Raw genomic sequence first — 23,838 nt, 5'->3', positions numbered from 1 at the left:
CTAGGGCAAGTCAGCCCTGTGATTCTGGAGCTGTGTATTTCCCCTCTCCCAGTAGTTTCCATGCCCATTTCCTATGCCCCAGCTGCCAGAGCACTAACCCTCTGCTGCTTTAATCACTCCATTAATCAAGGCTTTGCAGTGATCAGCACACTCACTCTCACTGCCACAAGGAAGCCTGTTACTTCTTCAGGACACATAATCTCCCACTAGCCCTCCAAGGGTTTTTACTCAACTGAGCCATATTGCCCTACCAGCTAAAAAGGGTGTTTCACTCCATTTGAATGAGTTGTGTTTTTAAACATAATCTAGCTCACATAAGGCTCAATTTAAGCATAGTTCTTCTGGTTTGGGCATTGTGGTGATGAAAAGATGTCCTTTGCTATTTCCTTTCTAAGCTTCACAGGTACTGCGATTTCATTTAAGAGATGAACACTGCCATCAAACTAAAGATCAGCAGATAAAAACAAGTCATCCCTGCTGGCTTCTAGGGAGCTGTGACTGCATCCCCATGGGCACGGGGGTTGTCATATACAAAGACATGAGGACAGCAGTCCCCAGTCCATTCAGAGCAGTTTATTAGCTACTATTTCGTACTGGGTATTGCCAATAGATAGCAGATCCTATTATATTAGGAGACTGAAAAATTTTAAATGTAGCCACAAAACAAAAGATCACTGTAAAGCCACAGACAGAGCACAAATAAATGAGAGGGAAACATAATAACCTTCAGTGGCCTCTCACACGCCTGACTCTTACAAGGGGAATGAATGTGTAGCACTTGAAGATTATTTTTCAGCGTCGTTGCTGAGTGAAGACTTGGAACTCTGCTGACTTGCAGGATGGGGATGTCATTTCTGAAGGTTAAGGGGAAGCAGGGAGAATCCTGCATGCTCAGGGAAGGTGCAGTTCCTGCCTGGTGTGGGGTGGGGCAAGGCTCATCCCTCAGTAGTTCTGCCTGCCTTTTCTAGGAAACCTCTCTTCCTGTGCATCTGTCCCCTAGCACTCCCTGCCTTTTCCAGAGCCATCCATTTCTGAAGCCAGGAAAATTAGGAAAAGGAAAGGGAGGAAAAAAAGAGCAAGAGCTGCATGAGAGTGTTCACATTACTACCACCATCACTCTAGCAATATGTGAGAGCAAAGGCACAAGGGTGGGATGTGAAAACAGTGGCAGAAAGGAAATGAGCTCGGAGTTTGAGAATCCCAGCCTGCTGGGAAAGGTAAAATCCTTCCAGTTGTGGCAGAAGGTTCAGCAAAGAGTGGTGTTTGAAGGAACAGAGGCTGTACAAAGTGGAAATGAGACCAGTCTGCTTGCTGAAGCCAACGGGGGACACAGAGAGCAAGCATATTCCTATTCATCAGCTTTACGCCTTTAAGCATAAGCACCCTCTAAAACGTTCAATGTCCAGTTTCTGCAGCTGTTCATTCCCTTCCCTGATCTAGATCTGAATTCTGCAGCTCAGGCAATTTGTGAGTGCTGTGAGCAAAGCATTTCTCACATGAACATGCACATGCACACGCATGCATATGTTCTTGTGGTGGACATCTGCAAAAATATCAACAGTAAATAGAAATAACAACACCTAGAACAGTCACCAGATACAAACTCTGATGCAGTGCAATCACTACAATAGTTTTGCAGAATCACTTCACTGAGGTATCTACTTTTCTATCAACTGTGACTACACACTGAAGCTTTTCTTCCTGTATATTAATGCTTGTTTCCCATTTCAGTTCCTTAAGTCTGGCTTTGTAAATGTGTATCAAATCCAAATGACATGTTTGCATGTGTATACTCAATGAACAACACAAATTATTTATCCCTAGGGATAAAGGACTTGAAAATACAGATGGTCTTGATACAGTCTGATAAGAATGTAAACAGGAAAATATCTTTGTTGACTTATTTCTTAGTAATCAGTAATAATTACTTATTGTCTAGAGATGAATTATGCTTTTTTTTTTTTTCTTCATAAACCTTGCACCTAACAATAGCTAAATGAAATCAACTTTTAGTTTCTTACGATTGCTAAGGAACAAGTGCTTGTCAGATAACTTCCTTAGCAAATTAAGAAAAGCCTATGCTCTATTTTCCATTGTTTATTTTTTTAAAGTCTATGTCAAATTTAAAGGGAAAAAGCAAGATCATGAAGTGCTCTGGACTTTTATTTGCTCCTCATTTGTATGGTTTTGCAGATGAGTTATTTATTCATTCAAAATGTGCTTTTGCATACTTTAAATTGTTGCCCATCTCAGATGTCAGTATTAAATTTTGGGGTTGGTTTTAGTCCTTTTGAAATAATTGTTCTTTCTCACAAGAGCTACAGCTATTTTCTTGTTTTCAGTATATTATGTTCTGCTTCCCCATTTCAGGTGAGCAAAGACAAACAAACTCTTTTCACCTGTTTGGTCTGTCCTGTAGGCTTACTACATCTCAGCCAGTCACACGTCTCTTGTAATGACTTAGCAATTTTTCAAGAAAGGTTTGATTTGTGGATAAATATTGGCAAGAAAATAATAGCTGAGATGCGCTTGACTTTAGTAAACTATGTCATGTGATTCTAATCCTTTCCCTGGCTTCTAGTTTGAAGAAATCATGAAGTTACTCTAAAGGTCTAAAAGTCTAAAGGTCTAAAAGTCTGCATACAAAGTTTTCGTCATGTCAAGGCAAAGGAATTACAAAAAACGACCACAGGGAGAAAACACAAAATGGTGTAAGCATGGCTGAATTTGTTAAAATTCCAATGAAAATTCCTCTTTTGGCCCTTTTTGTTGAGCTGTGGATATGTGCTGCCACAGCCTTCTCTGTTACTACTCCCAGCCCTACCAACCATCTCCCCTTTCTGCCCTGTTCACTCTCATGCCTTACAGCTGCCTAGATCTGTTCCTTTGCTCTGACCTGCTCTGAGTCACTGCTCAATGCTTCTCCACTGGCCTAAAGTAGTCCTCAGACATGTTCAGTGTCTTGATTTTATGGTTTCACACATTGGTAGCACTCATTAAGTAAGACTGGCTCAACCCATTGGTCAAGTGAATAATGTCTGTCTGTTTTAAAGAATATTGTTATTAGCAAATTCAATAGCTATTTTGGTATAACTTCATAAATATTTTAAGTACGACTTGTTATTTTCTAAGGTGCAAGGGAATTAGACCTTCAGCTATATTTTCTAATCCATCTGTTAGCGTTCATTAAAATGAAATAGAAGGTAAAGTTTATTCCCCCTGCATAGTCATCTACTCAGTGCAGACTTCTGTATGTTTAAGTGGTCACTTGTTGCAAAACTCCTCCCAAAACTGGAAGAATTCACATATTGCCTTCACAGTGAGGTGCTCTCTGGTATGACTCTGGTATATAGTCTTGAGCAATCACCTAACAAGAATATTTGTTAATGGTTATCTGTTATAAGCGGAGCTCTCTGGACATCTGTGCTGGTAATTAGCAACTGACACTTAGTGGAGGCAAGATTCACTGAGGCTGGTGTATGAGGCTGGTTTGAACAAAGGCATTTTCTATTGCATACAAGTTATGGGGATCCCTATGTGGTTGCTCTACAGCATAACTAGCGATGGCCAGGAACTGTACAGTTTGCATTACAGCTTTGTTTAATATAGAACAGAATATCCTGTGCACCTGTCCTTTTTAATACAGGAATAATCAAACCAGCACCCTACTGGAAAAACTAAACTAATACAGAAAACAAACAAACAAAAAACAAGTGAAATTACTGGAAAAAAAATATTACATGCTGACATGTATTGGTAATTCTAATCTGCAATTGTAATTCTAATCCACAAGATCTGCTCTTCTTGTAGAGCTGTGCCTTATACCTGACTAGTGTCTGACTTCTTGATACCCAGACTCAAAACAACCATGTCAACTGGTGGCTTAAAGAGCCCAGTGTTTGCCTCACTGATAATGGTTTGGGAACTTTAAAAAAGGACAAGAATGTCTCAGTCAGGTCTACCGACCAAAACGTCACTCAGGATGGAGGAGTCTTCACCTAAGAACAGGCCTGATGTGAGTAAATGCACTCTGCAGGTTAAAACCACAGTGAGACTGATGTTTTCTGAGAGCTTTCAGAGGAGACTGACCATGTCCTGGGCAGAAATCACTGGACCCACACATCAAGATGTAGCAGTCCTCATTGGACTTACCATCAGTTCACAACAAACAGGCTTCCATCAAGATGCCTGCTTTCTGTCTGGTTCTACTGACAGAATAGGACTCAGGAGTACAAGTTCACTTCAGGGCAAAATTAAATTTACCTGCAAACTGCCTAGTAATTAAGTCTACTACCAAACTAGGCTGTAGTTCATCACTGACCATCTAGCAGCTGTGAGCTCAGCACCTTGGGAATGACTACTGGGGCTTTATCCTATAATATCTATTAAAATAAAAGATTATTTGGGTGAATAATGCACAGGCTTATTCTCCTTTTGTATAAAAGTAATTAAAAAAATTTCATGCTAACAAAAGTAGGATAACATCCCCATAGATGGGTATTTCTTAACATTCACAATGTTCCTTCAAAATTCAGGTACAGGAATGAATGAGGAGATCACGGATCTGAAAAATCAGGAGGTTCAATCTCTAGCCCCATCTGCCATGGATTCTGTCCAATGCACTTGTCTGTCTTAGTCGCTCAGCTTTTTAAGTGGGGGTAATATTAATTCACCTTTCTAAAGTGCTATGAATTCTTTAGATGGAAAAAGTGCTGTGTATGTTGAACCCTGAACTCAATTTTGGCAGGTAAGTGAAGAAATTGATTTTGAGCCTATATTTATTTGCAGTTTTAAATTGCACTAACTTCCTTAGACTTACTCCAAATGTACAAATGCGTAATTGACAGCAGAATTCACCCCATACCTTCTTACAGACCAGTATTCTAACCACTGAACTACATCAGGCTAGCAGACAGCAGAATCTGGCTCCTTCTATATCAAGATGTTTTATAAAACTGATAAAATCAACTTCACTTCTATAGATTATTTATTTATTTATTACAAACTATTAACATGTAGTGTTTTTTTAATATGCAGTGTAGAAATTTAACTGTGCTGCAACATAATATAGTAAGGGCCAAATTCTACTCCCCATTATTTTAGGAGCTAGATAACATAAATCCATTGCTTTAGGTTTATCTTTTTGATCTCTTGCAGTACAGGTATGAAATATATTTATTTCATTTTGCAACAGCTGACTTTTTTGTGATGGCTGCTACAAGAAACATTGACTTTTTATCTTTTAATAAATAATATTTATAGATTTAGAAAAAAAAAACATTCGTTATGAGTTATAGCTGCTGTAATCATTATAAATATATTAACAACAAATGGCCATGCAAAATAAGAAAAGCTCTATTAAAAATTAAATAAAAAGATCTATTGAGTAAACAGATGTCTCTTCACAGCAGACATATCCCCACAGTTATTGACTGATGCAGTTCTATGTATAAGGAAATGACCAAGCATGACAAAACATTGCTAAAATAATACTCTGTAAAATACAACTTGCAATATTCCTTTGATTAGGGGATGATCAGGAGGCTAATTAACAGATTGGTATACAGTAGGCTCAGAAATCCATTCCCTTCTAAGGAGTATCTAAACGACATGCTTAGAGATAATTATAGAGTTCAGACAGGGATTTTTTTTTTTTTTTTTTAAAGAACAGCCATCATCCAAGATGACCACACTGTAAAGGTGACCATCTGGCTGTTGAATTCCTTTTTTTTTTTTTTTTTTACATTCTGCAGATAGAGGGTTTGAGAGAAAGTACAAAATTGCAGCAAAAGAACCCTGAAGCAAGGCAGAGCCCTTGATTCCGATGTGAATCACCTCAAAGAGTGCAGATAGTGTGTAGGATTGGGACCCCAATTGTTATTAGCATACTTTATTTACTTATTACAATTATAAATAAGTGATATAGAAAGTATATTCCTACAGTGTCATTGGTCATGTTCAAAAATTATATAAACAAGGTTATACTTCATTTCAGAGTACTTTGCTTGTACAGAGGGCTAAATCTGAGGCTTGAGATTAAAAAGCAGTGCTAGCTCCCAGGCTAAAACAAAGCTAGTTTAAGGAATTGAAATCGCTCCAGTTCTTGATTTAAAACAGGTTTTTTACTCTCAGTAATCTCTGGCAGTAAACACACATCTTTTTCTTTTCAAGATGGTTTATGATCAGTGATTTCAGTCCACTGCACATTACCCCAACATGTGTCCCAAACTGCTTGGGACAATCCCAGATTAGGAAACACATTCATAAGTCTTGCACAAAGACTACTTTATAGAGAAATAACAAAATGGCCTAACATCTGCTCATGGCCCCTTTGGTAATAAGCTTATATGCCTCAACACTTCCAAAGAAGGTCTTCTACCTAGAAGTTACCATTATCTCTGGGAGACAAGAAAGCCAATGTGGTTTGCACACATACTTTCTTCTAAACTAAATCTTAATATCATGGATGTTATTAGAGAAGCCATTAAATTCTGTCCTTCCTTCCAAAATAGAAGACCTTAGCTTAAGCTGAATGGCTCAGTTATGTGGCAGATCTAAAAACATGGAGGAGGTGTGAACACTCACTGCCTACTGTGAAGTTCCAGTTACAGAAAATTGTCATATACTGTGGGAAGGGAGATTACAAGCAAGGGAAATAGCAATCAGTGGAGCCATCTTTAGACAACAGTGGCTACACTGATAGTTTCTTGAGAGACTAATGAGTCTACCAAGAAAGAAGCAACATGGGGGTAGTATAGATTATTGCTCTTTGACATTTCCAGCCTTGATTTTAGACCAGAAGGAGGGTTTATGCATTCAAATGTTAGAGTGTCTTTTTTTCTTAGTGATGGCAATAGCTCTAATAAAATATTACTCCTCCCTATAAACTTGCTGTTCTGACTTTCACACAGTTGTAACAGTAAATCCCAGCCACAGCAATGTCACTTAGTCAGATGACCACTATTCAGGATTTGGCCCTATCTGAACAGCAACAAACAGTTGTGTAATCTAGGCCCTTGCTTTTTTAATACTGAATTGATATAGTGTATGGCAGTTTTAGTGGCCGTTAGGGGTTGCCTTCCAACAGATACCTCGATTTAATGTGATACAGTTGATTTATTACGAGGCACAATGTAAATATTTGTTTTCACCTCCTTCCTCTCTCCACCCCTGATTCCATGTGTTCTGGTTGAAAAGCTTTACAGATATGAGGGCCATCATCATCAACACATGCATTGCTCAACCCTCTTTGTAAGGGTACTTTTACAGTGAGCGCTGAAGCCTATGAACTCTATAGTGTGAGCAACCTAAATTTTTCAGACTAATGCTATTTTGGGATATGTGCATGTCCTTAAGTCATATTTTTCACTGTAGTAGAGATATACTGTTATAAACAAGAGACAAAAAAATCCAATAGTGTCTGGATTCCTTAACACTCAGGATAGTTTCTAATTTCCTTAAGGCTTGAGGAAAGATAGAGCATACTGCAAGTAATAAAAGCCTCCCACAAAATCATTCATTAAAATGACAATTGAAAAGTACATTTTAAATGACATGATTGACAGGCATCTGGGTAATTTAAATCTATTAACATTCTGGGGGGAAAATGCTCACTGCTGCTGCTTGGCCTAATGCAGATCGAGGAACAGTGCTGTGTCACATAATGCTGTGTGGTAACTCTAATGCTCCATCTGAAAACACGTTAGAGTTAAATAAGAAATAATAACAGGAAAGAGAAATTGCAGGCCATAATGCACAGGAGAAGAGAGATGTTTTCAGCTGAGATTAGAAATCAGATTGAGAGTCAATGAGGTAGAGAGATAAAGAAAGGCTGCTCCAGATGGTGGGAGCTGCAGAGCAGAAGGCTGTCTTACCACCAATTAATTTAATGAAACCCACCCACCAGTTTCCCATCCAGACTTTTTTCCTGAACCATGCTAGGCTCAAGCCTCATGGTGTGAAACCACAAGAACCCAATGTGAAAAATTCCATGCTCTCAGCATGCCATGGTGAGAAACTCCCATGCACATACAAGTCTACAGGAAGGACCCTTGTTCAGACAAAGACTTTTTTTCTCACAAATGTCACTGTTAAGTCAAACAGATGATTCTTCTGGAGCCCATGCCTGCAAGGTGATGAACACCTCCTTTCCCACATTGCTCTGCACATCTTGCCATGACTTGTACAACAGGATGGGTACTGTTCTTTAGGGAAGCAGAGCTGCTTTCAAGGAAAGTCTTATACAGGTGTGCTGGGAGACAGTTTGTGCACAACACCTTCCCCTGGAGCAAGGCCATGCCACCTTACATGGCGCTTCACAGCATGGCTTGTTCAGCCTTCTGCGTGAACAGACACCCTGAGTAGCAGAAGACTAATACCACCAGAAAGCAGCCCAGATCTTTGTCTAAGCCTAATGGGATTTCCTCCCCTCCAGGGTTGGGTACACACATATCATACTAATATGCTCCTTCAGGGGACTCTTACACATCTGAAGTTTAATGCAACATAAACTGACTACTGTGATAATTACCTTTGCACAGTGGAATTCACTGATGTGAATGTAAATATTAATCATATGTTCTAGGTACTGTAACAAGCTTGCATCAAGCAATATTTGCAAGTACAGCTTGCCAAAGTAGGATAATTCCTGACAACTAAGCTAGCAGTTCATCTAGCAGCATCAACAGCTCATCCTGAAGAGCTTTGCCTTGTTCTGTGAAGCCCATCAGAACAAAGCTCCTGTAGACAAAATGTAGAAGAGAGCATCCAGAAGCCATGCTCAGCTCTGCCTCTGGCCTCTTCTCCTTCATACAGAGGAGCTTGTGCTGATTTTACCAGCCCTGCTTTTGCTGATTTTTATGCAGGAGAAGCTGTCTTTCAGTCCTTTGGTTCTCAACCAGCACAGGACTTTCTAGATTAAAAGTGAAATTCTCAGTTTCATGCAGAAACCTACAGTATACCTAATAGGTCAGTGGTAAGATTGCAGGAGGAAGCCTCCCTGCACCATCAGGACATTGTGCCCTCCTTCATCTTCAATTTCTGGATGACTTCCTGTGCATAGCAGGAAAGATTTTGCATTATTTGATCTTGGAGGAAGCATGATCAAAAAGTCTGTGCTGTTAAAAGCAATCTGTAAAGCTTTTCACTGTATGTAAGTGAAAAACAGAATTGGATTTAGTTATGGCTGCTTCCTCATTTAATAACAGTTTAAAGTTCTGGGATATCCTTCCACTGAACAAAGAACAAATACATGCTATCAGTTAAATCCACGACCTCCACTTTTTTGCAGTAGACATAGAATAATGCATGAGTAAGACACCTCCTAAACACAGTAAATGTAGATTCAAAATATTATTTGATTTTATTCCTTTGCATAACTCTACTTATCACAACTCTAAAAAAAAAAAGATAGAAACTATTAAAGAAGTGATGACAAAAATGCCATGTTAGATTTCCATTTATTTTATCATTAAAAAGATTTACAGCCTGTACTGATATCAGATTATAAAAATTAGGGCCCTTCATAAATTAAAAGGGCTTGCTCTTGCTGAGCTATAATAAGGGAGCTAATATGTCAGATTTGAAAGGTCCAAGAAGCAGAAAAACAAGCACCAAAGAAAAGTGAGATCTTAAAAGCATGTAGAGATTTTTAAAGTAGATTCTTGCAGAATACAATGAAATATTAGTAGAAAAAGGTAACTTGCCAAAATAGCTGTGCTAATCCTCTTCTTATAATAGCCTTCATGGCAGAATTAGTAATACTCTTTTTTTATTAAACAGGCTCTGATATAATGACATTGAATTCCATGCAAATATTCTACTTCTTCAGGAATAATTTATTGTAGTTTTACTGGAAAATTTTAGATGGATCTTAAAAGGTTTTATGGCCTCAATTATAGCACTTTTACTCCTAATAATCAATATTGATTTTACCCTATCATCCTTTTAAAAGTTTCTCTTGGTTTACATAGAATCCAAATCTTGACTGAGTTTATAAAACAATAATATTTTCATTCTAAAATCATATTCTTTTATCTAAAATCATATTCTTATTGAAAACCATATTCCAGGTTTTCAATAACTACTTCTGTTACAGCACTAAAAAGATGAAACAAATCTCACTTAGTTAGTAGGAATGAAATGTAGTGAGAAGCAGTGGGAGAAAGGCAGCTGATTAGCAGCAGCATTGTTCCGTGACTTGAAGTTGTGCTCATCCCTTCACGTGTTCTCATTGTGCTCCAGAGCTTCATTCACTGTATCACTGAGTCTACATCTCATCTGCAGCTGCAGCCTACTCTGCTGCTGCAATGCTCAAGAGACAAACCTCAGGAAACAACAGACTGACCTACATGGAGCTTTTACTATATAATCCTCATAGAAAATAGAGCTTCCTGGAACAGCTCCATCTAACACAGGCAGATGCAAGGGAGCTGTCTATCCCATCTGCTCATCTGCTCCATCAGGCTTTTCAAGCTCTACTGTTCTTTCAGGACACACAATCATAACACAATCATAACAAGCTAATGCACACTCAGTTATTTTCTCCTGTAGATACCATGCCACTTTTCTTACTATTAACACTATTGCCTGTGAAGAGACTGTGTCACAGTTTCCCTTCTCCAGGTCTGCTCCCCATGCCCAGGCTTCTCCTGCTGATGGACACCACCATGGTGCAACCATGCAGGGTTCCCAGTGATGTGGAGGAGCCAGTGGTTCAGGCAACCAGCTGATTCCTTCCAGTCCCACAGAGCAGAACTTCCTTGTTCTCTCCAGCAAAACAATGAGAAATATACGTGCTTTGATCAGTTAGCCATCTGTTTTATTCAGCTTTAAACAGGTAAGTTTGAACCACTTGCCCTAGAGAAGGACAGTGGACAAGTGAGATCCTAGAAGGCTGCATGTGCAGTGTGGATATTTATTTACATTAATTTCTATTTTCCACTCAAAATGTAAGTCTCGTTATTTTGCTCTCATCTTTTTAACATAATTAAATGGTGACATATGTATATATATATAGCCTAAACATTTACTTGAGTTTTCAACTAGAAAGAACAAGGAGCAAATGTATGACAAAGGTTATAGAAGAAGAATAGCATATGGAAATTTTCTGTGACTGTTTCCATTGACTCTATTACACCTGCTTTCCAGGCTCTTTTACTCTGTCCTTCTGCTCTTTTACACCAGGTTTATTTCAGCATCTTTGGAAATGAAAAGATCCTCTTTTGTTTCAGAATTAGTACTTGACTGATGAAAAGAATGAACCCCAGGGGCTGTCTTTTCCAATCAGGCACTGTACAAGCACTTGAGCTGACTATGTTCTGCAGAACATTGAAAACATGGCATGCCCAGGAAATGTTTGCCATCACATTAGTGATGCTGTAATGGGCACCACAAATCACCTGGACATTAATAGAATGAAATCACTTACTGCCTCTGAAAGCAGCTTTATTCTCAGTTGGTGTCCTGAAGGCACCATGTGTGCAGTCTAGAGTCTCTCCCACAAAGGAGAAATTTTCAAATATCATAAAAGCCCAGTTTTACTTGCTGCTTTTAGAATTTGTTTACATTGCTACTGATTATTTCTGATTGCAATCCCTTAAATACAACTAGTGTCAGAAAAAAAAAATAATCAAAAAATAAGTAGGTGTTTTATGAACTTTAAGTGATCTCTGATTTCGCTAAAAGCAGGACAGGATACACATGTCTTCTAATGACTGCCCTTGCTCTCACTTAACTGCAATAACGCATCAAATGTGTTTCTTTATCCTGTTATTGCTGGTTTGTAATTTGATCATCAGACAGATTTGAATTCTCCCCAAGCTGTTCCAATGTGTCTGTAACAGAAGCAGAGGTACCTCCATGCACTTCCCATTTTGCTCAGAAAATAGAACAGCTTCAATGATCACAGCCCATGTGAAGCAGACAGCAGTGGTTAAATTAACTGTTGTGATCAAAGAAATGGGCTGTTAAAAATACCTGATTTCCTATTAGAGAAGAATTTTTAATTGTGCTTCTGGTGCCTAGAACATGTTGAATTTTTTATGAGATAATTCAGGTAACAGTCCATTAGAAAGGGTATTCAATTTAGCCTGAGGAAGTTGGGGAAAAGAGTGAGAGCACTCCTGCGTGAGCAGAGGCTGTCCTCCAGTCCGCCCCCCCTGCAGGGCAGTACTGAGCTCTCTGCCCACTCTGCAGCCCCACCGTGCACAGCCAGCTGCGTGGATGCACACCGAAAGTAGCTGCAGGTCGCATTCACATACCTCAGTGAGAGACAAAGTAACTTAAAACACCCACTCTGCTTCCCTTGTTGCAGGAGCAGTATCCACTGCAGCTAAATTGAAGAGATCTTATGAGTCAAATCTTTTATTGTCCATAAAATGAAATCTCAGGCTTATCTTTCCACTTTTAACTTATTTTCACTTTGTATTAATAGAATGTTGGTTATACCACATTCAAGAAAACACCTAGTTTTCCAGTGTTATTCCAGCAATCAAACTGATAGCTGTAAAGCAGATAAATAGGAGCTGTACACCACCATTTCTGCTGGCCCATTTTTCATTTTTTGAAATAAACCCCCCAGAGTCTTTTTTCAAAATAAATTGAAGATAAAAAAGTTATCTTTTGATGCGGATAGTTTGAACATGTCAGATTTGTGAAGCATTTTCTTCAGCTAGGTTAGCACTCTGCCTTTTGAAATACATATAAGGCAAAGCACAGCTGTCAGAATTAAAAATAAAATAGTTGGATAAGGCAAAATTAAGTAGCTCTATTAAAAGAAGAGGATCTGAAAAATCAGGTTCCACTCTCCTTGTTAAGACCAACTGGTACTTCAGTCCACAATTCTTCCTTACTGAAATCAATGAAATTACTTGAGAAGGGGGGATAATACTAAGTACAAGGAAACACACCTAAATCTGGCCTTTACTAGCCTGTTCTTGGCAGTAAAACTGGCCTTACAACCCAGGATCCAGCAAATGCCCCTTGGTCTGTGCCCTTTCTCATCCCTAGCTCTTCCAGGAAGCTAAAGAGTGAGTATTTCTTTTCAGTATGTTTATAAGCAAAATATCAAGTTTAAGCATTACAGAAGAGAGTACACAATTCTACCACATGTGAAAGTCAATTAATTCCAGCCTTTGGAAGGCTGGTCATATCTGGAACTGAAATAATAGATCTAAGATTAATAAAGGTAACAGTAGATTGCTACTTGATTCACTTTCCATGTAGGCTTTCAAAAGTCAGTGCAATCTATAGTTCAGACAAAATGTGGCAAAGATGATTTTACATTGCATTGACTTCCTTAAATGTTCTTAAATGTATGTTTGCATACTTAAACACACTTACTGTTACAGCTTCCTTCCATTTATCCTTGTAGGCATACTAGAATGATAATGCAGCCTTTTATTTAGGAGTCACTACCTGTACCCACTTGCCATCTCGTTAAGTTGTATGGGTGCAACACCTCACCACTGATACTTTGGCTGTGCAAGTAGTCACAATGATTTTTCATAGGGAAGTGATAAATTGAGTGCAGGTATACCTGTCTGCTTCATCAGAGATTTTGATACTAAGCTTCTGTGAACCACGGGTTATGCCATCAGTGTAACAAGCACCAAGCACAAGAGCACTCTGACTAGAGCTTTTACAGGCCCTAAGTCAAACGAAGAGTAAACATGATCATTTCTGCTCTGTAGTGTGAGTTAGATGAACACTGATCAAGGAAATGAAGTAAATTTAGTGAAGTAACTGAGCTAAGAATTTTGGCCAATGACAATACCTTGCATTTCTTAGTAGCAGCTGGATGTACAATAGCCTGTCTTATGGCTGAAGATGAGGCCATCCCTCAAAGGTGGAAATAGCGATGTCTCAAAAGATGAGTAGTAGCTGAAATGGGATGTTATGGCCCTTTATCAGTGGAATAAAACATCCCTGTTAACTGTGGAAAGTCTACAGCACTGTTCAAATTGCAAAAGATATTGTATGGCAGTGCTAGAATACATTCATAAGGGTTGTTATCATAGCACATCAATATGGATTCCAGTCCTTTCACTGTGTAATTAAAAACTTAAACGCTCTTCAGTGATGTAAATTTGTCTTTATTATTTGTAACACTACTCTAGTAAAGACCATTTCACAGGAAATAAAGAAGACAACTAGTCAAAGAGGCATAGGATGAATTCCTGATCATTTTGATATTTATGCCAAGGACACATTGCTAGAGACTTCTGATGTCCATCTCCACATCCTTAGATTCAGAGATTCTTGCATTGTTCCAGTAAAGGAGGAGGAAATTTCTGAGTCACAAAGACTTTCTCTGCTAATTATTTACTAATACTATAGTGGATGTAGTAGAGTGGATGTAGAGTGGATGTAGTCACACCGACACACCATAAAAATAAAAATAAAATATATAGTGTTGATTAATGAACAGCCTGTGTGTAGGAACATCCCCCTTGTCATTTTCATGAAGCTGAGTACTTCAGATAAGTGGAATAATGACTAGAGTTAGGAACAATCAGGATTTTCACATCAAAATTCATCTATGTAGGATGTTGAGCTGGTAATGGAAGATGTCTGGTTTGGTATGAACAGAATTTCCAAGAGAAAGGGAAAGAAGTCTGAATAATCACAGAATCACAGAATCACAGAACTGTAAGGGTTGGAAGGGACTTTGAAAGATCATTGGGTCCAACCCCCCTGCCAAAGCGGGGTCCTCAGATCAGGCTGCCCAGGTAGGCATCCAGACAGGCCTTGAATATCTCCAGAGAAGGAGACTCCACAACCTCCCTAGGCAGCCTGTTCCAATGCTCTGTCACCCTCACTATGAAGAAGTTCTTTTGCACGTCAGTGCGGAATTTCCTGTGCTCTAACTTGCAGCCTTTGACCCTTGTCCTATCCCCACAAACCACTGAGAAGAGGTTGGCTACATCCTTCTATCCCCCACCCCTCAGATATTTATATACATTGAGGAGATCCCCTCTTAGTCTTCTCTTCTCCAGGCTGAACAGACCCAGGTCTCAGCCTTTCTTCATAGGGAAGATGCTCCAGGCCCCGTATCATCTTTGTGGCCCTCCGCTGGACTCTTTCCAGGAGATCCCTGTCTTTCTTGTACCGGGGAGCCCAGAACTGGACACAGTACTCCAGGTGAGGCCTGACCAGGGCAGAGTAGAGGGGGAGGATCACCTCCCTTGACTTGCTGGCCATGCTCCTTTTAATGCACGCCAGGATCCCATTAGCCCTCTTGGCCACAAGAGCACACTGCTGGCTCATGGTCAACCTGTCGTCCACCAGGACCCCCAGGTCCTTTTCATCAGAGCTCCTCTCCAGCAGGTCGTCCCCCAGCCTGTACTGATACTTCAAGTTGTTCCTTCCCAGGTGCAGGACTCTACACTTGTTCTTATTAAATCTCATTTGGTTTCTTCCTGTCCATCTCTCCAGCCTGTCCAGGTCTCGCTGAAGGCAGCACAGCCTTCTGGCGTGTCAGCCACTCCTCCCAGCTTTGTGTCATCAGTGTACTTGCTGAGGGCAAACACTATTCCCTCATCAAGGTCGTCGATGAAGATGTTGAACAAGACTGGACCCAGCACCGACCCCTGGGGAACACTGCTAGTCACAGGCCTCCAGCCAGACTCTGCTCCTCCGATCACCACCCTCTGAGCTCGGCCAGTCAGCCAGTTCTCTTGTAGAAGGCCTCATTGATGTCCTCCTCCTGATCTGGAGACCTGTAGTAGACCCCTACCACCGTGTCTCCCATACCAGCCCACCCCTTAATTCTTATCCACAAGCTCTCCACTTGTCCTTCACCCTCCCCCAGCTGGAGCTGGGTACACTCTAATTGCTCCCTCACATAAAGGGCAACCCCACCCCAACCCTGTTTTTTTTAGAAGTAGTAATGAATATGTTTATTAGCCTAGGAGCATAAAAATCAGCTGCTTGATGTAACTGGTGTGCGTCTTGGTGGAGCAGAGACTCCCAGTGTACCCAGCGCTGTTTGCTTACCTCTATTCCTTTAATAAATTGTAAGCTTTGATTATAGTCCTATTTTGAAGACCGAGCCATTTATAACAATTGGGGGCTCATCTAGGATGGCTTTGGTTCCTGAGTTCTGGTTTGATCTAGGAGAGGCGCCCCACCATTTGGTGGCTCCTGTTCGAGTCAGGTCAGGACTAATGCTATCTTGAACCTGAATAAAGGTAAGCAAAGATTTTGATTTTTTTTATGAGCTCCCTTGCCAGCTGCAGGACTGTATTTTGCCCGTAATTCTGCATGCGAGGATCCGAATGAAGATTACGGAGTCGTAAGTGTTTAAGGAGTATACAGTTCGGTTGGGTGGGATTCGGTTGCCTGTGTGTGTAGGAGTGTGACTGAGACGGAACTTAGTTCCAAAGCGAGTGTGGAGGTCTTCTAACCGTGGCTACAACCTCCCGTGAGGGATTTGGCCAGTGAAGGACCGAAGCGATTCCTATAGGATTCGTGGGTGGGTGATAGGTCCTAACCCCCCTGCAAGACACTCTTACTAAGGTAACCAAGGGCTGTGGGAATTGCCATAATAAAATTCCTAGATGGGTCAGACAGAATTGAAGACCAAAGACCAAAAGAAAGGGAGCAAATTACCAGACATACCACCAGAAAGTCCATTAGGAATAATGATTAGAAATTGGAACGATAGGGGCCCCAGAAAATAAAAGAGTAAATTAAAAATGGTCCAGTATTATATGATAGAATGACCAAAAGAACCCTTAAGACCCCATGTATTTTGGCCGACATTTGGGTCCACGGAGGACTGGGTCTGTCAGGCTTTGAACATTAATATTAATAGTAGAATACCCGTGGATCCAGAAGAGAGCAAGTATGCTGCAGCTGAAACGTGGAATTAGAAATTAGAGAGCGATTGATTAAGAATGAATATGTGTTATATTTGTGATGCACTGTGCCTGTGCTGTGCTTAGACCTCCAGATAACAGGAGCCCCTTGGATCCCGAGAACCAGATCAAAACAACCTCATGGTTCCGACTTTAACCAAGGGGTATGAGATAAGGAGGACTGTTCACAAAGGGAAAGGTTATGCATATGCATAGGAGTATTGGGAAACTTCATGTATATGTAACTCTTTACTAGATATAACCAAAGCAAGTTGCCATGTTAGGCGTGCACGACATTGGTGGGACTATCCCCCCCCCCCCCCCAGCCCTGTGCCTCCCAGAACTGAGTAAACATACCTACTTTACAATCTTACTGATTGTGGAGTCAGCTTTCTGTGAGTCATTTTGGTGAGCCAGGCAGGAGACACTCTGCTTGGCTACAGGATCGGCTGCAGAGCAGACACCCCTAGGTGCACCCTGAGTGTTTTGCTCAGAGGGGACTCCACTCTCAGCCGCTCACTGCAGGAGCAGACAAAGACCTCCTGAAGCTGCAAACAAACGGTATGTTTTCAGGTGCTGGAAGGATACTAACTGGAGTGTTAATAATTGTATGTCTTATTCTTAAATGTCCAGGTATTTTGTGTTGAAAGTATTTGTGTAAATGTAAGGGTTTGAAACAAAGTGGAACAAGTCACTTCACAAAGAACACTGTCAGAGACAATACTTATTTGGATTGGTTATTATTCTAAATTATATTTTTGTGGTATGAATGAGATGTGCTAGAGGCCTCTTTGTGTGATTGCATGATTGTGCTGTGTGAGTGAGACGCAGCGTCACTGCAAAGCGAGTGAGGAGTTCTGATCTGCAGTTCCGTATTCTCCGCGAGGGGAGTGGGCAGAGACGAACAAAGTGCATGACAGACTGAGAAGAAGGGCTGCTTTATCCAAGGTTTGATTGGTGGTGCCCAATATATGGGCCTGGCGGTGTATCTTGTGGTCCTATTTTTGCTCTTAAATGCTTTGAGTGTGACAAGAAAAAAAAAGGCGGGAGCATTATCTAAGTAACTAACAGTTGAGAAGTGTTGGTGTATTTGCTGTGGTGTTTGGTCAGTTTCCTGAGTACTGGGGAGGGAGGGGGCTGACTGATTTTCAAAGCGGTAGAACGGAGAGAGTCATTTCTTTGGTGGTTCGGGCTTGAGCCCTGGGAATTTGGTAAGAAGGGGGAGAGCGAATTTACTTAGGCCTTTTTAAACCCCCATATTGACGGATACACAGGAGTGATTCCTTGTTTTGTATGGGCTTACTAACAAAGTGCATGAGAAAAATTGGCATTGGGCTTGAAATTCAGTCCTGTTGAAATGTAAATTTTTGTGGAAAAGGTGGTAATGATTGTCTAGAAGACGGAAGGCTGAGTGCTTCAGCTGTCTTCCTGAAGTTCCATGGATTTATGATCGGAACGGGGCTCATTAATAATCTGAAATAGTAAAGTTTGTATGTGGGAAGAAGCGTTTAATCCCAGAGAACAGGGACATTGGGGAAGAAGATTAGAAAAAGATAGTAAAAACCTGCAGTGAAAAGGTTTGCATGGAAATTGAAACAAAGGACAGTAACTAGTAAGGAATAGTAATAAATAAATAAAAGGGAATGGGAAATCAAGGAAGTGAGTAATATCCAAAACAAAGACGTTTTAAAGAAAGCCTCCTTGGGTGCATATTGGTACATTTGAAGGATATTATTAGAACTGGGGGCACAGAAAGCAAGAGGAATTTCACTGAGTATTGCAATCAATGGTGGCCACTATGTAAACTAAATGGCCACTTTATGGATCAATCGACTGTAACGCTATCTTGCAATTAATGTTGTTTTTGAGGAGAGAAGGAAAATAGGATGAAATGTATTATCCTGATATGTTGTTTCAGCATCTTAGAGGGAAAAGGAGTGGAATTAAGTTGGCCGGTGACTGAGCCTTTGGTGTTGGCATGAGAAAAGTACAGGCTGGAGAAAGATAAAGGAAGGGTTAAAAGAGTTGTTGAAGGTGTTGAAGGTGTGGCATGTAGTATTATAACAGAGCTGTTTGAAGTTGAATGAGCAGGGAAAGAGGATGTAGGAGTGTTAATAGTTCTGCCTCCACAGGAGGCTGTGATCTCAAAATCACCGGTGTGAGCCCTTTGGGGCAAAGGGACCATGATGGGTGCGAGAGAGTTGTCATGGACACAGAAAAGCAACGAACTCTTAAAACAACCTGAGTTTATGAGTGAGCTCAGATTGCCAATGGGACCGCTCAGGGAACTGTTGACAATTGCATTCCCCTGACCGACCCCATACTGAGACTATAGTCACCCCAGAAATAATGAACGGTAAATACCAAAATCAGGTTAAATTCGGAATTGAGAATCTGTTCCAACAAGATCCAAAAGAAACCCCTATGGAATTTTTGGACCGACTCTGAAACGCAATGGAAAAAAAACAAAGCAAACAATGAAACTGGAGAAAACAGGGGCTAAGTTAGAACAAGGAAAATGGACACTGCCAGACAGGCGAGAGATATTGCCAAAAGCTTATGCGAAGCAAATATTGGGACGTTTGTATGCACAAACACATTGGGGTACAAAGGCGTTAAGTGATCATTTACTTAAACAATTTGGTTGCACTGGGATTTTTGAAATAGCAAAGCAAATTGTACAAAGTTGCTTAACTTGTCAGAAGATAAATAAGAAAGTGTTTCGACAAGCAGCCACGGGAGGGAGAAAAAACAGCTTATAGGCCTTTTGAGAAAGTACAAGTTGATTTAACTGAATTGCCTAAGGTAGGGAGGATAAAATATCTATTGGTAATAGTAGATTATTTAACAATGGTTAGAAGCCTATCCTGTAGCACGAGCTATGGCACAAATGGTGGTAAAAATTCTATTAGAACACCTAATACCTAGATACGGGATAATCCAGTACATTGATTCTGATCAGGGCACACACTTTACTTCTAAAATAATAAAATTATTATGTCAATCATTAGGCATTCAGTGGGAATACCATACTCCATGGCACCCACAAAGTTCAGGGAAAGTAGAAAGACTGAATCAAACAATAAAACGACAATTGGCTAAATTAATGATCTAGACACAAATGCCCTGGACGAGATGCTTACCATTGGCACTTTTAAACATAAGAACTAAACCACACAGTGAGACTGGATTATCACCATATGAAATGTTATATGGTATGCCTTCTTCTCAAGGGATGCCTCTAGGGAACAATGTAGTTGAGGATCATAGCATTCAGAAATGTATAATTATTATTGGAAGGAGATTATAAGAGCTAAGAGAAATTTGAATGATGGGTCAAACACCACCTTTAGGATTTGCTATTCATAAAATACAACCAGGAGACAAGGTCTTAATAAACACCTGGAGGGAAGAATCATTGAACCCCTGACGGGAGGGATTGTACCTTGTTTTACTTACTACCTCACAGCAGAAAGGGGTTGGAACCACGCATCCAGAATAAAAGGACCAGTAACTACTGAAACTTGGAGGGTTGAGTCTGCTCCTGGGGAATTGAAACTCAAGCTACAGTTTCAGCTTCTCACTCTCTCCTGCCAGCAGGCAGGCTGGGGGTGCAAGAGCTGGGAGGAGGGCTGGAATGCTCAGGGTTAGGCTGGGCATCAGACAGTGGGTGGTGAGCAATCGCATTGTGCATCACTTGTTTCGTACACATTATTACTAGTAGTACTATTATCTTCATTATTGTCATTATTATTATTGTTATTATTATTTTCTTGTCTTTATCTCAACTCACAGGCTTCACTTTCCCGTTTCTCTCCCAGAGAAGGAGGGGGGAAGGTGAGCGAACAGACATTTGTTGTTTAGCTGCCCGCTGGGTTAAACCACAACAGAAAGAAAGGCTGTAAATGAACTTATAAAAGAAATGAAGAAAATTGCACATGTCCCAGTTCAGATTTCAAATGGAATCGATCTAAGAGGATGATGGGAGGGGGCTTTATGGGTGGTGACTGGCTTGCTAAAATAAGGATGGTTGTATTGGGGATATGTGGAGGATTGTTAATAATTCCATGTTTAATACCGTGTATTACCAGACTAATACACTCGGTTATACAAGGAATGCAAATATCTGCGATACCTGTTGACCCAGAACCAGGGAAGGAGAAAACCCATTCCCTGATGATAATAAAAACAAACAAAGATCCAAAATTGGTCTCAATTGGTATCAATTCAGCAAGTAGTGACTTGATTGGAAAGGAAAACACGAATCAATGCCATGAAAAAGGAGATGGGGGATTGCGAAATGTGTTCATCTGATTCATGTCAATATGGAACAATGCTAGGGCCGCATGTATGATGAATGTGACCTTCTGTCCTACAGACCCTTGTATAACCACAAGTCTAAGAAAAACAGAGTGGTTAATGTATATAGTTCTTGTATCTTGCAAAGGAATGTTTTAGCAATTCGTGTCAATAGAGAGCTTGAAGGGAAATGTATTTGTAGGCTTTTCCTTGAAGTCTCTGATATCTGGGGGGGGTTCAGAATAGCTGCTAACTATTATGACTATTGCATGGGACACTATGCAAGTCTCTGATATCTGGCCAGGAGACTAAGGAGACGGGGAAAGCTGAAGAACACCTAAAAGACGAAGCTTGCAGGGGACGCTGCACAAGTCTCTGACATACAGCCAAGTTGGACAAAGGAGAAGGACAAGAGGGAGGAAGACTATGAGCCTTCAGCATGAGAGACCCCCAGAGGGACCACTGGAGACTGATACGCATGCTCCAGTAGGAGGGTTTGGATTCCGGAAACTAATTATAATAACCCTGGTTGTTTTAGAAGCAATAATGAACATGTGTTAGCCTAGGAGCATAAAAATCAGCTGCTTGATGTAACCGGTGTGCGTCTTGGTGGAGCAGAGACTCCTGGCGCACCCAGAGCTGTTTGCTTACCTCTATTCCTTTAATAAATTGTAAACTTTGATTATAGTCCTATTTTGAAGACTGAGCCATTTATAACAGTAGTGAGGACTTCCTCCAGCCCTCCTCTGTCACCTTTAGCTCCCCTCCCTTCCCCCATCAAACCTAGTTTAAAGCCCTGGTAATCAGCCCAGAGAGCTTGCTCCCCAACACACTTGTGCCCCACTTACCCAGTCCTGGTCCCCATTTTTGCGCCAGGAACATAATTCCACAGAGCCTTCAAGCCTTTAAAGATGCTGAAATGGTCCCTGGCTTAAGAAGAACTCGTTCCCCACCTGGCAGTACAAATCGTTGCTTAGGGCTAAAAGCTGAGGCTCTTGTCTGTTACGTGAACAGCCAGGGAGACTCAGCCTCCCTTCTCTGTTGAGTTCAGTGCTGCCTAGCCTTAACATTTTCAGTACTCAGTAGCATCCCCCAGGTTCTTGTATTTTGAGAGGGATTGCACTCCCCTTACATCATATGGGAATCCCAGTTTTCTGTCTCAAGGGTGAATGGTGTAAGGCACTTGTAAATCATTGCAGGCTGTCATTGTTGTCCATTGCCATGTAAATTAAGGCCATGCAAGTACCTTCTACCATTTCTTCTTCCCTTTCATTTGTTGTCTGGTTTCTACCAAATATTACGTATTTGGTGAAATGCCTTATAACAACATTACTTTTTAATTAACAACTTTTTTTTTTTTTTTTTTTTTTTTTCTCTCTAGGTCTGCCAGTAGCTGACAGAGTAGAAAGGTGTGCTTCTCTCTCTTTCTTGTATAGAGTTAGAGGCAATGCCTGATATCCAGCCAAGATGGACAAAGGAGAAGGACAAGGACAAAGCCTGGGAGGAAGACTATGACTTCAGCACGAGAGACCCCCAGAGGGACCACCAGGGACTGATATACATGCACCAGTGGGAGGGTTCGGAATCCAGGAACTAATTATAATAACCCTTCCTTTTCTAGAAGTAGTAATGAACATGTATTAGCCTAGGAGCAGAAAAAGCTGCCGCCTGATGTAACGTGTGTGCGTGTTGGAGGAGTCCAGACTCCCCGCGCACCCAGCGCTCTTTACTTGCCTTTTATTAACCCCATATATAAATCTCATAAAGCTAAGTTGACTCAGAATTTATAACAGTATGATGAAAACTGTTGCACTCCAAGTTGGGAAGGGGAGAGGAAAATGTTCATGTATACATGAGAATTGTACTCAAACAGCTGATTACACCTTTGCATACACCTTTTAAGGGAAAACTTTAAACCTGAGAAGCAACAGGCAGTTTTCTACGTTTCCGGATATGATAACATGATATATGATATAGGTATGATATCAAATGATGATATCATACCTATAGTCTGCTGCAGGCTGAAAAGTAGCCTGTGCCTCAGGTACCGTTTTATGCCTTTGCTTTTGTTACTACATCCCTGTAAGTCTTCAAAAGGGAAATGAAATTATCCTACCCAAAAGAAACACCGTCCAGAAGACACTTGAGTTAGGGCCTGAATTCTCACTGAAACCAAAGGCGGGGTCTTACTGACGTGAAGAAAGAGGCTTTAATCTCTCCTGGCTTGTTTACTCCTGAAGGAGCGTGAAAGAGACGCGTGTCCTTGTATGTGAAGAGGAGGTGAAGGAACAGCTAGTACAAGGAACACACAAATCTGTTGCGCCAGACTAATAGGTGGTTGGCTCTGAGCTGGGAGACTGCAGCAGAAACACAGAATTATCTAGGTTGGAAGAGACCTCCAAGATCACCGAATCCAACCTCTCACCTAACACTAACAAGTCCTCCACTAAACCATATCACTGAGCTCTGCATCTAAATGTCTTTTAAAGACACCCAGGGATGGTGACTCAACCACTTCCCTGGGCAGCCTGTTCCAATGCCTAACAGCCCTTTCAGTAAAGAAGTTCTTCCTGATATCCAACCTAAAACTCCCCTGGCACAACTTTAGGCCATTTCTCCTCGTTCTGTCACCAGACACGTGGGAAAATAGACCAACCCCCACCTCACTACAGCCTCCTTT

General features: G+C 40.8%; 2 long non-coding RNA genes across 3 annotated transcripts in view; one reads left to right on the top strand and one right to left on the bottom strand.

The window, feature by feature from the left end:
- LOC311438588 overlaps nt 1–23,838 on the bottom strand; it is a 118,491-nt gene that overhangs the window by 63,921 nt on the left and 30,732 nt on the right. The gene's annotated exons all lie outside the window — the stretch shown is intronic.
- On the top strand, nt 17,280–22,941 carry LOC311439168. Its single transcript, XR_014694568.1, has 2 exons — nt 17,280–17,420; nt 22,540–22,941. It is a non-coding gene; the product is annotated as an uncharacterized lncRNA (long non-coding RNA).

This window comes from Aythya ferina, assembly GCF_964211825.1.
Source record: "Aythya ferina genome assembly, chromosome: 6".
Classification (NCBI taxonomy): Eukaryota; Metazoa; Chordata; class Aves; order Anseriformes; family Anatidae; genus Aythya; species Aythya ferina.
The sequence above is the reverse complement of the archived record's forward strand: the minus strand, read 5'-3'. Positions and strand labels throughout refer to the sequence as shown.